The sequence below is a fragment of the Lonchura striata genome, chromosome Z (assembly GCF_050655825.1).
Source record: "Lonchura striata isolate lonStrDom1 chromosome Z, ASM5065582v1, whole genome shotgun sequence".
Lineage (NCBI taxonomy): Eukaryota > Metazoa > Chordata > Aves > Passeriformes > Estrildidae > Lonchura > Lonchura striata.
Window position 1 is genome coordinate 53049574 of NC_140740.1, and position 12064 is coordinate 53061637.

Consider the following 12064-nt stretch of genomic DNA (forward strand, 5'->3'; position numbering starts at 1 on the left):
GATGATTCACTAAGCACAGTTCTTTTTAATGATGCCTTCTCCCTAGCTCATACTGCCACATAGCTGAGCTTCAAATCAATTGTCCTAATTATTATATGGCAGTGTAATGATCTCATTGAAAACAATAAAAATAATGAAGAATATTTCTTCTAGGGAATTTAAACTGATGCCTTTCTGAAGCTGATGAGGTTCATTTCCAAACATGGAAATAATGGCCAAAGAATAGAAAAGTAAAGTAATTATGTTAAATTTCATGTGGAATAAAAGTTCTGAGATGAAGCTGGTTCTAACTGCTTTCTTTTAATAGCATGCAATACCTTCCTTTTAAAAAGCCAAATAAATGTTGCTTTATGAGGCACAATTGTTTTAATGTTTATAGATTTGCGTTGTTAAGAATAGATTTAAACTGTGAATAAAATACGTAAAATTTCATACTATATTGGAATATGAATTTTGCTTTGGCTAGTAATTTAATTCAAGAGTTCATAGGCCAATAGTTACAAAAAAACCCCAACACTATCAGTACAAATCAAGGTAGTTGATTAGTGTACGATACTGCATGAAATTTGGAACTGTTCAACAGTTGAATGCTTCAGGCCCTAAATACATGAAATTCACTTGTTCTGATTAAAATCTTACAATAGCAAATATATTTAAGTCAATCATAGTAGCTCAGAGTCATAAAAATCCAGGAAATAACAGATAAAAGAACATATGTGAATAAATTATTCTTCCAGTAAGGAATCAGTGATTCATGGTCTAAGTCAATGTTTCATAATATTGACAAATGATTCTAAAAATTATATGGCTAATTGGATGACATTATAGAGAACCTTTTTGTAGGAAGTGAAGACCATTGTGAAAATGAAGTCTCCTGTTCAAATCTTACTGCCACTCAAAATCGCATAGAGGGCATCTTTTACAGTTTTAAAGGCTTAATTAAAAAGATTGCTGAGCAGGTACAAAGAACACACCAGAATCATAATCTTAATAACTTGCCTCAAAAATCACCAAAAGATTTTAAGAATTCAGTTGCATGATAAAAAGCAACATACAGCCAAAAATCCAAACCAAACCAAACCAACAAACAAACAAACAAAACAAACAAACAAAACAAAACCAAACAGAACAAAAAAAAACCCAACATTTTGAAGATGTTGCTTTGGAAATTTGCATATGATAGTCTCTCTTCAAAAATACTATGTTTATTTGGTTTATTACACAAAACTACCTTTAACTGAACTATTCATATACTGAATTATTCTATTTTTCTGTGTTCAACATCTGATAAGTCCATGGCTACCATTATTAGGAAAAGTGAGAGTATGCTTGCATGTGCATGAACATGATTTGCTCACATCCCTTAATACTCACCTTTTCTACTGATATCCTGTGAGCTTAAGAAAGTGGGAGATTGAGAAAAAAACCCAAAAGACAATATAAACATATAGGTAGTATTAAAAAAGAGGAAATATATAGTAAAAAGAAGCAAGTGTTCTTTCATGGTCTTATTTGGGTTTTTTGGTTTTTGATTTTTATATATTTTCTATCTATTATAAATTGACACTTGAGTCTGATGGCTAAAATCTTTCTGAATTCAGTACAGAATCAACTTAGATTTTAAATTTTATTGCTAGCAGTTTTAACAGTGAAATGTTGATGAGGGGCCATTGTGTCTAGAGTTTTTCCATTGTTTTTTGATAAAATAAATTAATATTAAATAATTTTAAAATTGGTTGTTTTATTATGCTAAGGTATTTTGAAAAATAAAACTGTTTTAAAAAGAAAGCTGTTACTGTACAGCAAGCCTAATGTGTAAATTCCTCTCACAGTGTCTACTATAATACAGTCTCTCAAAGTTTACATTTAGTAAATTTTTTTTAACTACTTAACCTCACCAAACACAATGCCTAATGGTAATGGAAAAAGATCCACTAGACTGCACTTTCCAAAAGCTGACTCTAGTTCCCTGCCACAGCTCTTGCTGACACTGGAGTCACCCCAGATGATCACTTGAGGTACCTCTTCAGAGATTTGGTCTCAACATTTCATCATTCCAGTCATATTTTATATAACTACCCAGTCTTGAGAGATCTGCTGTTGAACACTACACAAATAAACATATTTTGCACAATTAATGGCTTTTAGCTGACCATTCATGTTTCAGTAGACCATACACACAATTGTTTCTCCCAGGAAAACCTTTGCCCTCTCAACTATTTTGATTCCATGTATCAACATTTCTGCTGATCATTTCTAGATGTTATCTTCAGACCAATATTTAAGTCCAGCCTGCACTTAGTGACAGAACAACCTTCTATGCACTCATTCCTTGCACTCTTGCCCTGATCTACTGCCGGGAATTGTTTATGGGATTGCCTACAGCCTTTCCCAGTGGATCCACATGGACATCATTAAAATCAGCTGTATGTTGTTCCACAGAACCACATGCTCCATCCCGTGTTCTGCAAATCTTACGGGTTTAGCAAACAACAGTGAGCTCTTTCTAGTAAATATCCTACCCAGCCTAGACCTCAATGCTGAAGGATCAGTAATTTAGGCTACTTTCTTACAGCTTATTACTTACAAAAGCAACAGAAATTAATCTGCTTTCAAGAGCAATTCATATAGCCTTTAACTCTCTGACCCCCACCTCCAGCTCCAGCCTGCTACAAGTACACCAGCAATTAAAGCACCCTCACATCAGGACAGACAGTGCAGGCTGGTGCTTGTGTTAGCTCTTCCTTGACATCACAGGCTACGGTTCAATGCTGTGCTGAAATACTGCAACACTGACCACAGCACAAAGCAAATCACCTGTCATTTCACACTTCTTTTGAACCAAATGCATTTCACTTTTTGGTTTCTTAGGATTAGCATGCTAAGCCTCGCACAGCCTTTTTGCAGTGGCCAGCTTCTGCATTCTCTCTGTCTCCGAAGTGCAGCTGGAATCAAACTGGCTCACAAGAAACTGCGTAACTCATACGTGGCAGTCTGGCAGCCAATGGAAAAGATGTGGTGAAGCAAAACTGCAGACTAAGAACTTGAAGCAAACGTGCTCTTCTTCTTTGAATTATCCCTTGTGCCCCAACTTTTACAATTCCTCCTAAAACAGAAGGAAGAACATTTCCTTTAGAACATTTTCTTGGATTCTTTGATTCCATTTACACTGGTCCTCCAAGAACTTTCTTGTTGCGGGTTGAATGCATTCCTCTATAATACAGGCTGCAATCAATTTTTTTCCTTCTCCATCATCTGTTTTTGTCTAGTCCTTCTGTTTTACAGCACTAAGCATCCTGGTGTTTTCCTTTTCTGGTTTCTCTAGATTGCTTATATTTAAAAGAAAAGAAAGATTTCTAAAAAAATAGATCATAATTATTTTAAAGAAAAGACTATCCTTACTAGCAATTCCAAATTTGTGTTGAGATTTAGACTCATTTTGTATTTTTAAAGGCAGACTCTTCTGTTACTAAACATCTAGAGGGAAACTATTTACTTTCAGTAAGTTGATGAGGATTTCCCCCTAATTTCTGTGCTTTCTCTTATTCTTGTTTTCCAGAGCATCCCTGCAGTACAATTTCAGTTCATCTATTCCAGATTGTACTTTTTCTATACCCTGTCCCTGTGCAATACCTTCTTTTTTTTTTTATACACTCCAACAGAGAACATTATATTAAAAAATATTGATAAAAGATTCTCAAGCCCAGAATAAGTAACTCTTCCATCCTTTTTTAGAATGACTGTACCCAATAGCTACCATGAAAAGGTCAGTAGTTCAACTACCACATTGTAGCAATATTGCCAACTCTGAGCCAGTATTACTGTGATTTAGGTTACCCTGCAAAATCTGTGATTCACTTAAAAATATCCTTTGGGTTATTCATATTTGCACGCCTATCAAACTTCCCTCATAAATTGATGGCTAAAAATAGTTACTAAAAAATAAAAAGAAAATAGTAATAAGTCTGGGATATTTGCAAAATCACTCAACTCCAGGAAATAGGACAGAGAAAGAAAAGCATTATTTTAATGCCTACAATAAAAATGGAAGAGTTTGCAAGTTTTCAATGATATTTCAATCAACTTCCTTTCACTAACTTAATCCTAAATTACAGGAATCCTTTGTTTCCAGAAGGCTAAATCCTGGAGCCATTTATCCTGCGTGCTCCCTGTGCTGCAGATTACATTTCTGTGACTGCGCTGTGACGGAGACTGACTAGCAAGAAAAGTATTTACGCAATTGAAGAGTGACAGTGGGATGGAGAGGTATTTATATCATCATTGCATTTGGCAGCACCAGCACTAGATGCTTCAAGTGCTTCCAAAGGCTGTGGTACGGCTAATAGACCAGGAAAAGAACAGTGGAGAACACAAAGGTTGCAGAAGGGAGGAGAACCAAGACATGTAAAAACCAAATCAACCTGCATGAAAATGGGCTAAGATTGTGCACTGTGTAGTTGTAGGTAGTGCCATCCGGAGCACTAGGTGACAGAACCTCATATGTGGTTGACAAGGATGAAAAAAGCAGCACTGAAGCACATCCCAGAGCAACAGAAGTGGTGGTGCCAGGAGGAGCACCGGCCTGCTGCCAGCAGGTCTGCTCTCTCCTGACATAGTCTAATGTTGATTACAACACTTCCAGCTGACTAGGTTTGCCCACATGCCATGATCAAGCATGTAAGCTGAACCCTTCGTAAAGAGAGTTAGGGTGTCTTGAAGTATTTTGTGGGGATGGTGGCAGAGCTTCTTATTTATCAGTGCCTCTTATTTCTTGGTCCCACAAGATAGATAATGTTTTATCTCCAAATATTTTTCCAGCTGCATAACTGCTGTGCAACTGTAGGTTACACATGTGTGTAGCATCACTCTAGGAAGGAAATAGAGCAGGAGAAGTCATGGCTTTGCAGAGCTACAAAAACTATTTGTCTACACAGTTCACGTCATGTAGCAATGCTCTATAAGCAATAAGGCTGCAGGGAGCTTTCTGAAAGACTGCTGGATGTGGACTAGGACTTACCCAATTCTTTACCAGACAGTACTCCCTGAAGTACAATTTTGAAATTACTCTGGACAATTTATCACCTGCCTAAATGACCCTGTCACTTGGTGAATCCATCTGCATGGTATTTGCTCTAATATTCCCAGCCCCAGAAGCAGCAATAAACAACTTTTTTTTTTTTATAAATCAACCTGACAAATACAGCTTCTTCTCCTCTGATGACCTGAAAAACAAAATAATATTAATTCCTGGGTCACCCACATGTTTTCTAGACTTTAAAATGCCGTTGCTAAATAAAATTTTAAAAAAAATCCCAACCCACAGTCACGATCATTCTGGGAAATATTTTGTGGTTTGACTGGCTACATCTGACTTCTATTTCTGAAATAAACACATTAAAAATAAATAAAGAAGTTGTCTTACTTTTTAACATTCCTCATGTTAAATATTCAAACTGTGTTCTGCACAAATCCTGCACTTATTCTGCTCATTTGTACTTCTTTACAACATGAGCTGCAGAACAGCTCATTGTTGAGAAACAGGAGAGATGGATGCTATGGCTCATCCTTGGCTCTCTGCTGGCAATCTGGACAATATGTGACAGAAGACAGAGAACTCTTCTGGGGTTGATACCCTATTTCTTGTGCATCAGCACATGGAGGTCATATATTTCTCACATATAGTTTCAATAAATAATGCTCATCCTTTGTACACACCTTGGATTATGGAGTGGGAGTAGTCAGTTTCTTTATATGGGGAAAAACAATGATAAATATTATTCATGTTAAGAAACACTAAATAATTAACTACTTTTTTTTTCCAAAAACAAAGGAGTTCATTGCACCACGGTAACAATAAAGCCAACATTATCTTTGAAATTCAAAGCAAAACAACTAATGAAAGTACATTATGTTCAAAAGACAAAAAGATTATGTAACCACAGACTAAATCCTCACTAAATCACAGTCAGGTCTCTCCAACATCTTCCTTTCAATTTTTTTCTTTTTCCTTTCATTTGGTCTTCCCTTTCCACTTCAGTGATTATTGATTCCTCCTTTCTGAAGGAGCACAATTCTAAAACAATTATCTGCTCTCTTAGTATTTCCCTCTTAGCTACAAGCCAAATGTTATTCCATTAATGTACTGTTAGCTCTTTTCTCTTCATTAAAACACAACTGTTAAAATGGGAAAACAGTGTACAATTTGTTTTCTAACAATGGATATAATGTACTAACATAGAAAGGATGTCATCTATCCTGGCTACACCCTTCAACAGCGTTTCACTACCAAAAATGTTATTTCTGTGCATAAAGGCAGCTCTGAACAATGCCACACTCAATACGCAATTTCCTGCTCCATCTAGTTGATTTCAAAAATATCTTTTCTTAAGAATGTAACAGAGTTCTTCTCAGGGATGTACATACATTCAGGTACCCCAGGGAATCCTTTTTCCCAAAAGTCAGGAGGAGTTCGGTACATCTTCAGTGATGCAGCATTTCACTTGATTTTGTCTGTCCTTTTGTGGCTGAATTAAATGGCAGTCTGTCCTAGTCACAAGGGAAGAAAGGTTTGGGGAGCCATGTTTTCAAGAGGGAGAGACAGCTGTTTGGCAAGGTCAGATGAAACAGAAGAGCTGTTGTTCATATGAATTTTAGTTCATTTCAAGTATTAATCTCTATTTTACCAGATATTGCATATTTTGATTTTATGACTGAATTAGAAAAAGGATCCCTTAATATTTCCTTACATATCTCCACATTAAAATGTATGTAAATTCAAGTTCTATTTGTGTGTCTATACTCCTGGCACTGAGAACATGCATGTCTCTGTTATCCACAAACAGCAATGTTGTAACAGTCTGTATTAAATGGTCTTGAATTTTTTCTATCTGTAGCAGTAAAATTGGCCTTGCTGATGTACATGCTCTTTTCTGAAATGCAAGTAATTAGTAGATTTTGCATATTTTGAAGTTTACACAGGACTCATATGAAAACCAACTGAAGAATGTAATGTGGGCATTTATTACTCTTGTATCTTTCTCTGATGACCTATGAGAAAACACTCTGATACTGCTCTATATGTTTTGTAGCCTCAAATGCTATTGAGCAGGAAGGTGAGAGAAAGAGTCATCAGTCTGTGTTAAATCTGGATATATAAAAATAAACTCTAGCCCAAGTCACCAATCACTGAAATCCAGGACAGAGAACATGCAAAATCCATATAGTTTCCTTGCTATTCCTATTACTTATTTTACACCAGATTTAAAAAAAGGTAAAAAAACCTGTCTTGCTAAGTAACATCACCTAGACATGGCCAATCCTGGCTTAGGATAAAGAAAAACTACCATGCAGTTCAACGCATACAATGAAAACCATGATGTCTGAACATGGTCCCACTCTGCACTGGTGTGGATCTCAAGTACTGTCTGCAGTTTTGGGTGTCTCAATAGAAGAAGGATATCAAATTATTAGAGCGTGTCCAGAAGAGAGGGATCAAGAAGGTGAAGAGTCTCAAGGGCAAGACTGAGTGTCTGAGGTCAGTTGACATGCTCAGCTTGGAAGGGGAGGTGCTGATCTCTCTGTGGTGACCAGTGCCAGGCCACAAGGAAGTGGAGTGATGCTGCACTGGGGAAGTCCAGGTTTGACATTAGGAAAAAAGTTGGTTACTGAGAAGACAGTCAGTCCCTGGAACAGGCTTTCTAGAGCACCTCAGAGCCTCTCAGAGTTCAAGGAATATATGAAGGATTCTCTTGATCCTGCGGTTTATTTTCAATAGTCATGTGATCAAAAGGGAGTTGTACCCTGTGATCCTTGTGGATTGTTTCCAATTTGAAATTCTACGACTGTACAATGTTATCATCTTGTTCTTCAATATACAGTCTATTTCATTTTATTCCAGTAGGCTTATAGGTATCTAACACTTTATTAGTTGTAAAACTGCCTTGCGACTAATATTCATTTAGGACACAGTTTAATATTCTTTTGTGGTTTTCAGCTTTGGTTACTTCAGCTTTTCTACATCAGATGTCACAGAAACAGTTGTGCTAACAACAGGACTGAAGCCATCATCCCCAGTGCTACTTCAGCAATGGTACAGATGTTTCTGTAACTGGTGACTGCCGTGGCTTTTCTTCCTGGTTTGGTGAAGCAAGAGGGTAGGGAGCAAACACTGTAGCTCCTCTGTTCTTTTGACAGACTCTTTTGACAACCAAACCCTATGCAACCAAGATGAGAGTGATGAGCCAGCCTGGGTACTCATGCAGCTCTGCCCCAGGCCTGCATTGCCCCATGTTTGTACGAAAAGCTAACCCTATCTTGAACGGGGTCTTCTGTCTTCACACAAACCCATGGGACAGCTGTGTCTAGATTTTGCAGCCAACAGACAAAAAAGAATAACATAACACTTAACACACTTCAAGACTTACTGCTCACCAAAATGGATTAATTCACAAACAAGAAAGTCTTTAGTCTTATGAAACAGGTCGATCACTCAGACTCAGTACACTCCTGTTTGTCCCCTCTGTCCCTGTTGGCATGGCCTTACCAAGGAAGTATTCAAACATGTTAAAATCTAAATAAAAATACAAACATATTTTAGTGGAAGGTTTATGCCCTTTTAAAGAATATTCTGTATTCAAGTCCTTGTACATATTTTCCATAAAATTCTGAAAAATACTTTAGTAGAATATCACTTAATCCTCAGACCAAAAAAAAAAATTATTCCATGAGTCATTGTACTGATTTCAGAGGGGACAGAATGACTTTTTTCTTACAAGCTGGTACATTGTTGTGCATTGCATTCAGTCCAAGAATCATGTTGGTGGCACAGAGATGTCTGGGATGTTGCTCAGTAGTGCTCGCCCTAAATCCAGGACATTTCAGTGTCCTGTGCTCTGCACTGCTCAGGTGCCCCAGGGGCTGAGGGAGCATGGCCAGGAGAGCTGACCTGACCTGGCCAAAGGGATGTTCCATACACAGACTGACATGCCCAGCACACAAAAACTGGGAGCTGCCTCAAAGAAGACTGTAAGAGTTCAAGGACAGGATTTGGCATCTGTCAGTGGGTGGTGAGAAATTTGTTCTGCATCACTAGTCTTTCTTCGGTTTTATCTCCCTCTCTCCCTCTCCTTTTTATTACAATTATTAGTACTAGCATTACAATTATTGTGATTATTATTGTTGTTGCTGCTATTATTATTGTAACTGCTATTATTATCATCTTCTACTTTGTTTCAGTTATTAAACTATTCTTATGTCAACACATGAGTTCCATTTTCTTTTCTTTCCTTTATCTTCTCCCCATCCCACTGATGAGAGAAGGGGGAAGGAGAAGTGAGAGAGCAGCTCTGTGGTACTTAGTTGCCATCTGCAGTTAAACCATGACAGCTGTTAAAAAAATGCTTTTAGCCACCTTTATTTGAGAAAATAAGTAAAGTATTCATCATGCATATTAAGCTATTATGATTTTGCTTTTATTTACATATAAAGTGTTTGATTATTTTTTAGCAAAAAAAGCATTTAGTGCCACCTAGGGGTATTCATAAGCTTATGAATTTGAATTTTTGACAGCTGAAATATTTTGAATGAGACTGTTTCTTCATAGCTGCATTCCTAGGAATAAAAATATGCAGTAAAGAAGGTATATGAAATTTTGTTTGTCCGGCCTGACAACAGGGAAAATGCTAATTCTAAAAACATAATGAAGTTATTTTTTTTCTCTGTATCAGCCAGTAGCAATAAAATAAACAACTTTTACAGAAACTTGCAAAATAAATAATCCTTATATTACAAAGAAATAAATAATTAGGAAAAAAAAGCCCCTTCTCCTGACTCAAAATTCCCAGATTACCAAAACAGTGGAAAACTAAAAATCACATTAATTGCCTGTCTCAGATGTGTGAAACTCCATTTCAGATGCTTGAGTTTGAATTTGATTTCCTCCTGTTCAGCATGAGCTGGGCCGGGGGAAGATTCCTCAGCAACAGCATGAAGCCAAATGCCATGTCAGCCACAGCATCTATTTACTCACTTTAGTTTTTATTTCTTGCATTCAATTATTTTCCTTTGTTTTGTTTTCCCCTTTGCTTGATAGCTTGTGTCAATAAGGGATATATTGGTGTTATTTTGGAAAGATTATTGATAGAAAAATGGATTAATCTACCATAGGCTACTTTCAGACACAGTTCATTGATAAAAAGTGCACTGCTTCCAAAACAAGCATTTAATGCATCATACTGATTATAGATATGGGCTGCTACATTTATCAAGAAGATTTTTTATAGAAAATACTACAGTAAGTATAAAATATATTGGCAGAGAACTAATCCTTTCTATTTTGCATGGCAAATTCAGAATGACCAAACTGACTACAATCACGAAAGCATTTCAATCAGGCTGCCTCAGCAATAGAAATTTCTCATTGTCTTCCATCTACATGATATGGACCTCTCTTGCAATAGTACCCCAGCACCTGACCAAAGAAGAACTTTATACATTAGTTTGTTCAATAACAAATATGCATTTGCAGGTGATGCAGCATAAGCATTTTCTGCCTAACTCAGGAAAGCACTTAGCAAGTACTTTATTTTAAGGGCATGAACAAGTGCTTTGATTCAGTGGAGAAAAAAAACAATCAGCCAAGCAGGACTTTGTCCATCATTTTAACTTTGTGTAGGATGGCTGGCATCACTGGAAAGCAGAGCTATTTGTCTTTCTCTCTTCCCTGCCTCTTTTGTCAGACACCAGAGTGGAGCACTGTTCTTAATCCAATCTGCCTCCACCCCTATGAAATATCCTGATATTATTTTCACAAATACCACATCAGCAAGAAAAGCTGGTTTTATTATTTTAAATTTATTTTTGATCAACTTTCAGTCTACCTGATTTTTGAGGTTATTTAATCATACTGTCATAGTAATAATTCTGCCATACTGGATACAGCCTGAAGAACCCCATATAACTGCAGAAATGGTAGAGTCTATCCAGTGCAAACTATAAGAAAGCCAGACAAGTAATTTAACAAACAGTCTCTGTTCCACATAGCAGGTTTTTTTTTCACAGCTTCCTCCTCTATCAAGCCCACCCACTCATCTCCACACTCAAGTAATTCAAAGATGTTACCAGAATGTCTGCGAGATTTGAAGAATCTGTGAAATTGTATGGATTATTTAAAAAGCGCTGTTCAGAAACACTGTATTATAATGGATTTTTCCAAAGAAATTGTTTAACCTTTCCCTTGGAAACCTGCAACAGTAGCACAAAAGAAAGGATTTAACTCTAAAAGTACTAATGCCCATGCAAATATGGAATCTTCATACTCAATTTGTAAACACTTGGGTGATAGGGGATACATTAATAGTAACACAATAAGACTCTATTAAGCCCAATGGTGATAAAAATAGAGAAAGGAAAAAATAAAGGATATGTCCCTAGAAATACAGGGGTTTTTTTATAGACTATATGGGAGATCAATCCTGCAAATGCTGTGTATTCCATGGTCCCAATCCAGGAAAGCATGTAGCAAGTACCTTATTTTAAGCATATAACCAATTGCCTTGATGTAATGGGGGGAAAAAAAATCCAGCAAACCAAGGAAACAGGAGTGTGTGCATCATTCTAATGGTGTAGCATCACTACCCAGTTATCTTTTTACCTGCCTAAATGTAGATTCATTCTTGTTTAAAACCACTCTATTTTATTTGAAGAGTCTGCTTTACATCATCCTGCAGACCAGAGTGCCTCCTCAATTATATTCTTTTCTCTGAAGTTCGTGCTCATGCATGTAGATCCTGCAAATCCTACTGCATCATTCTATGAAGGTTTTTCAATAAAATTCGTTGAAGTAATAGCATTTATATAGCTGCATTTCATTGCAATCTAATTTGATTTTCTAGTGCAATGCTCTAGTCATCTACTTGGAAATAACCCCTCCTCTCTTCTATGTTCTCTGAGGCTACTCTTCTGCTGCATGGAAGGAGAACAGTTGTGGATAATTAAAATTACTCTAAGTGATAAAGGGAAATTATGAAATGTGAAATAAGATTCAATAACTAAGTGGTTTTTGAGG

At 36.7% G+C, this 12064-nt stretch overlaps 1 protein-coding gene across 1 annotated transcript in view; it reads right to left on the minus strand.

Moving 5' to 3' along the window:
- Positions 1 to 12064, minus strand: part of HCN1 (hyperpolarization activated cyclic nucleotide gated potassium channel 1) — a 191712-nt gene that overhangs the window by 97283 nt on the left and 82365 nt on the right. The gene's annotated exons all lie outside the window — the stretch shown is intronic.